Genomic DNA, 6,426 nt, shown 5'->3' on the forward strand with positions numbered 1-6,426 from the left:
CTGGCGGTCCGCGGGTGATGATCACAGAGGCTGGGTGATGTAGACAGACACCCACTACAATGGATGACAGGCCAGGGCAGCAATACATCTACTGGGGCACATCAGCTGGGTGACTGGGCACATCGGCAGGATAACAATCATAGGCAGCTCTTCAGTGGGTGACAATTGTGGGTGAGTCTTCCAAGGCGGGCTGGGTTACTTCTCATTCCTCTGTAAATATTAAATTTTGGCCAGTAATTGTTTCTCCCAAAAGTCTCACCCAAACACTCATAACTTCCACCCTCTACCAGGATACACAGCAATCCACAACTGCAGACCATACCAAGTTCGGGGTGGTATTGCAATCTATTACTCTAACCAATTATCTAGTATCAGCACCAATTGCTTTAGTGATGAATATGGAGAATACATTTTTGCTAATTTTACTGTAAAAAACCTTAAGACGCCTATAACAATCGGTGCCATTTACCGGATACCCCACACTAACATCCCAAACTTCAGTGAGAAATTAAAGGCACTAATAACAAACAGACAAATGAATAAGCACCACCTTCTCTTAGCTGGAGACTTCAACATCAACCTTGGCCTACTAGATGATCAGCCTGTAAGTGATTTCATCAACAATATGAACAACACACTTCTCATACCAACAATAACTAAACCAACCAGGCTCACTGAAACAAGTGCAACCATAATAGACCACATATGGACTAATATACTAGCCCCCCTTAAATCAGGGATAATCACAGATAGCACTACAGACCACTACCCTACCTTCCTCTTGACAAGCATTAGTAAACCACCACTTGAATACAACAAAGTCTCATTTAGACTCCATGATGAGGCCTCAATAAGGAAGTTCACAGCTGACCTAGAGACTGTTAACTGGCCTACAGAATTCTCCAAGGCCAATGGTATTGACGACTGGACAGACATTTTTCTTAACAAACTACTTAGACTATACAACAAACATTGTCCTATAAAAACGAAACAGATCACAAACAAACGGCTTGGTTGCCCATGGCTAACCAGCACCATTCTGAAATCCATTGATAAGAAACACCAATATGAAAAGCAATATAGACAGGGCTTAATACACAAAGATATTCTTAAACACTATTCATCAGTCCTCACCAAAGTAATAAAGAAAGCCAAACAACTATACTACTCCAGTAGATTCACTGACACAAGAGGAGATATTAAAAAGACCTGGAAAACACTCTCTCAGATTCTAGGGACCCACAAACTGAAAAAAAACAAGAATATTGTCCTAACTAAACCTAATGAAACACCACTGCAACCCACCGACACAGCTAACAAGATAAACGACTTCTTCTCAACCATAGGTTCTAATCTCGCCAATAAAATCCCACGTACCAATGCCCATGCCGGGGACTACCTAGATGGGAATTTCCCAAATTCCTTCTATCTTGCTCCAACTGAGCCCACGGAAGTCACCGAGATTATAAAGTCACTTAAAAATAACTCAGGGAATCTGTCTCATGTCCCACCATTATTGTACAAGAGAGTGACCCATGTCCTCTCGCATACTATCTCATTGTTTTTTAACAAGTCACTAGAAGCTAGCACCTTCCCGAAACTACTCAAGACGGCAAGGGTTACACCAATACATAAAGGTGGTGACCCTACAGATTTAAACAACTATAGGCCAATGTCAAACTTACCATTGCTATCCAAAATCTTTGAGAAACTCGTGCACAGGAGACTATATTCATTTATAACGTCACAAAACATACTCAACCCCTGCCAATTTGGATTCAGGAAAAATAAAAGCACTAACGATGCAATTATAAAAATGCTAGATCTGCTTTACACAGCATTGGAAAATAAGGAATATCCACTAGGAATTTTTATTGACCTAAGAAAAGCTTTTGACACAGTAGACCATGGCATCCTACTCCACAAACTTGACCATTATGGTATAAGAGGCCATGCGCTTGCATATTTCAAATCTTACCTTACTAATAGGTATCAGTATGTCACCATTAAAGACACAGCATCAACAACACAGCCAGTTGATACTGGAGTTCCACAGGGAAGTGTCCTTGGTCCACTGCTCTTCCTCATATACATCAATGATCTTCCAAAGGTATCTCGACACCTGAACCCCATTCTCTTTGCTGACGACACGACTTATGTCATCTCTCACCCTAATCTTGCAACCCTCAACACCATTGTTAATGAGGAGCTGATCAAAATATCGACTTGGATGACAGGCAATAAACTTAAGCTTAACGTTGACAAAACCTACTACATTATGTTTGGTAGCAGAGCAGGAGATGCGCAAATTAACATTAAGATCGACAACACTCTAATTACCAGGCATAATGAGGGCAAATTCCTAGGCTTATACCTCGACAACAACCTGAACTTCAGCACCCATATCCAACACATAACCAAAAAAGTATCCAAAACGGTTGGGATCCTCTCCAAGATACGATATTACGTGCCGCAAACTGCCCTTCTCACACTATACATCCATACCTCACCTATGCTATCTGTGCTTGGGGTTCAACTGCAGCAACACACCTATAGCCAATAATAACCCAACAAAAAGCCACAGTAAGAATAATCACTAAATCCCATCCCTGGCAACACCCCCCCCCCACTCTTCATAGATCTAAACTTACTCCCTGTTCAGTACATCCACACTTACTACTGTGCAATCTACATCTACAGGACCTTAAATTCCAATATTAACCTTGACCTAAAACGCTTTCTTGATAGTTGTGACAGAACCCACAGGCACAACACCAGACACAAACATCTCTATGACATTCCCTGTGTCCGACTAAACCTTTACAAAAATTCAATGTATGTCAAAGGCCCTAAAATCTGGAACACCCTACCTGAAAATTCCAAAACTGCAGACACATTCATCACTTTCAAAACTACCATCAGAGAACATCTTATCTCCCTGATACACCCTGTCAACTAATAATACGAATACCACCTGGTGGTTCACACTTACACTCACTCACCCATTTGACCATAAACAGAAATATCAATCTCAATCTCAAAATAATGAATCTTAACTAGTCATAAGTTGGCCTATGATACTCCAATACTGAAACTATGTATAGTGCCAAAACAAAAGCAATCACATTGCTAAACTCACAACTAGTATTTAGTCACTTAGCCATAATACCAACTTATCTCATAATTCTGTAACATTTTAAACCTAAGATTTAATATAAGTCTGCCCGAAATGCCTAGCCATGCTAGGCGTTCTAGTGGTACACTCTGTAATTATTATTTTACTACATGTAAACCACACAATAACCAAATTCTGTAAACTCAGCATTGTAATACTTATAGATAATAAAGTTTGAATTTGAATTTATCCCAAACCAACAACCAACTCCACCAAATATAATATTACACCCAAACAGTTACTCAGGCCCACGGTCAAAAAGGGTCGGCTAAGGTCACTAGGACTATAATATCACACAGATATTTACTTAAACCTTATACACACAAGAAAAATGATAGCAAATGGTAGCATAACATAAGTATAACAGAGCAGTCAAAAAGACACATGGGACTGATTCCTATTATAAAACTAATAAGAATCACCACCGCTTAGACACCATGTCATGTAGGGGGGAGGTAATGGGACATAATTATTAATCGGGGAATATGGGGGTAAGAGAGTCAGTAGGAAGAGGATATGCAGGCGAGGTGGTAGGAGAGATGATTATCGGAGGTCGGTAGGTAATGTGAGGTCACTGGTGACTACACCTTCACCTCTCATTACTCTACCCACCATCCTTCTCACCCTTTCACTACTTGAAATAAAAATAAATGAAGAAATGAGTAAATAATGGGGAGAGTGAATATTACTATTCTACTCAAACACAGTTTATTATTAAGTCCTTGTACAATAATATATTTGGGAACAGGAGTATATCATTGGTTTAGATAAATGGGGTGGCACATATAAGCAGTGAGACAGGGAATACAATCAACTTGACGAAAATAAATATAACTTACAATATAGTTCAGAGAACAGTTCACCACAGGAACTAAGCCACAGGTCCCAAGACCTACACAGCACGAGTACTGCTCCAAGCGGGTCTCCTCCCGAGACTCTCCACCTCAGCTCTGCTCACAGGCCAGAGCTCTGCTCGACTCTCCAGCAGCCTTCTCCCGAGCTCTGCCCACCGGCCAGAGCTCCTCTCGAATCTCTCTGATCAGAGCTCTGCACCCAGGCCAGAGCTCAGCATGAATCTCCTCTGCTCAGTTGTTCCTTGAGCTTGTATGGTGGTCCAAGCACCCTCCACAATGAGGTGTGCACCACGTGTTACGACCTGACACCAAGATCTGACGCCAGTGATGAACAAAGGAGCTGATACTTAAGTCAAAAAGGCGTGGCTGCTTAGCCACTTGCCAAGGCAAGGTGACCATATAATTAGGTCTCCCTAGAGACCTCACAAGCCCAGCTGAACTACATCACACATCACAACCTTACCTATCACCTTCTTCATTCTATTACTTAATATCTTTGCAAAAATCTTGTAGTTTTAATTTTTATACTTCTGATTTTTTTCTGTTATATGGATCGCCTCTCTCTTCCTGCTTAATTTTTTTTTGTTAAGGTTTCATTATATGTTCACTGGTTCCTCTTTGTATCCTGATTAACTTTTCGTGTGCAATGGCTTCCTTTTATAGTTTAGTTTCATTCTACTGGTCTGTCAGTCATTTTATTAATTATATTTCCACCTCTTGTCATTCTCCCTCATCACAAGTGCTTTAAATTTGTGTACTCTCCCTCCTTATCCAACTCTTCTGTTTTATCTACTTTTCTTAGTTAGAATTTTGCCATTTACAATATTGTCATTCTCGGTAACTATAAACTAGTTATCGCTCCAAAATTCTTACATAATAAATTACTATCCCCAGTTCTAGCTGCTACTAGCAAGTCGCTAGTTCTGTCTAGATCGTCCAAGATGATGATCGTTCGCGATCATCTCGACCGCCTCAATATCTGCACTGTCTAGACTGCCACAAAATTTATTCATTACATATTCTAAGTCCTGGAGGTGGGAAGTACATTGCCTGCACTATGGAGGGGTGTCGATGCGTTACAGTTTCATAACTGTAGTGCAGGCACGAGCCTGGAAAGATAGTGATGGACTGAATGATGATGAAAGTGTTTCTTCTTTTCTCGGGTCACGCTGTCTTGGTGGGAAACGGCTGATGTGTTAATAAAAAAAATCTAAGCGAGGTCCGGTTAGATAACTAATTTAAATTCAACTCTATTTATGAAATGCTATACTACGATAATGAAATGGCAGACGGGTAGCTTACATCTCTAAGTTGGAGGACGTGATGCTCCCGGTATGAGCTTTCCCTCTGTGTGTATGCGTGTTTTTCATCTGTAATTTTTCTATTTCTCTTTCACTCTATTTTTTTTCGTTTTCTTCGATGCTTACAATGTCACGATGGCGAAAGTTCTAATTTACTCGTAGCACACACTCACAAAATTGAGAACCCGGCCTTCCTGAAGCATCGTGTGAAATAAGAGAGAGCACCTTGATTCATAAGCGCCTTTATCAAATTATTTTATCTTGCGTATCCTTGGAGGTGTAATGCCGACAAAGGAGACAATGTTTCGCACTGAGGTCCAGAGATCGAATCTCCTCCGGTACGGCTGGAAAACATTAGGGACGTGTTTCCATAAGACACCTGTTGTCCCTGTCCTTGTTCACCCATCAGTTCAAAATAGGTACCCGGGTGTTAGTCGACTGGTGTGGGTCGCATCCTGCGACGAAACTGACCTAATTTGCCCGAAATGCTAAGCATAACAAGCGGCTTTCTACATAGTAGTATGTTATTGAAGTCAGCTAAGCCTGTATACCATGTACATGTACTTAAAAAAATATATTCTTATTATATTAATATTATTCCCCGAGCTAAACATTGTCCCAGTAAATGCTTTTGTTTTGCCTACTGGTCTTCATACCCGTCCAACATCGTCAATTGCCATGCCATATTGAACGCACCGCTTCTCGATCGATCAGCGAAATTAAGCAACATTGGGTTTGGTTTGTACCTGGATGGGTGACTTCCTGGGAACACCAATTTCTGTTGGCATTTATTTTTTTGCAGGTCCCGTGGCTCGGTTGGCAAAGCTCTTGCCTCACATACTGTGAGTGTCCATGGTTAATTTTCCAGCCGGGTGGAAATGTGGGGGATGTTTTCTTACTCCTGCTTTCCGTGTTCACCTAGCAATAAGCAGATACCTAGGTGCTAGTCGACTGGTGTGGGTCGCATCCAGGGGGGAGGGTAGATTGAATGACCCCAGTGGAAATACAACAGACGATTCTTGGGTTATCCTGATTGGCTAACCCTCCAGGTTAAAAAACCAAACAAATCTTATCTTAACCATTTTCAAGAGGTTTT

The 6,426-nt window shown here is 41.0% G+C and overlaps 1 pseudogene; it reads left to right on the top strand.

The window, feature by feature from the left end:
• Positions 1-5,998: 5,998 nt before the first annotated feature.
• Positions 5,999-6,117, top strand: LOC128684815 (5S ribosomal RNA; annotated as a pseudogene).
• The last annotated feature ends 309 nt before the right edge of the window (positions 6,118-6,426 follow it).

Source organism: Cherax quadricarinatus, chromosome 2 (assembly GCF_038502225.1).
Source record: "Cherax quadricarinatus isolate ZL_2023a chromosome 2, ASM3850222v1, whole genome shotgun sequence".
Taxonomy (NCBI): Eukaryota; Metazoa; Arthropoda; class Malacostraca; order Decapoda; family Parastacidae; genus Cherax; species Cherax quadricarinatus.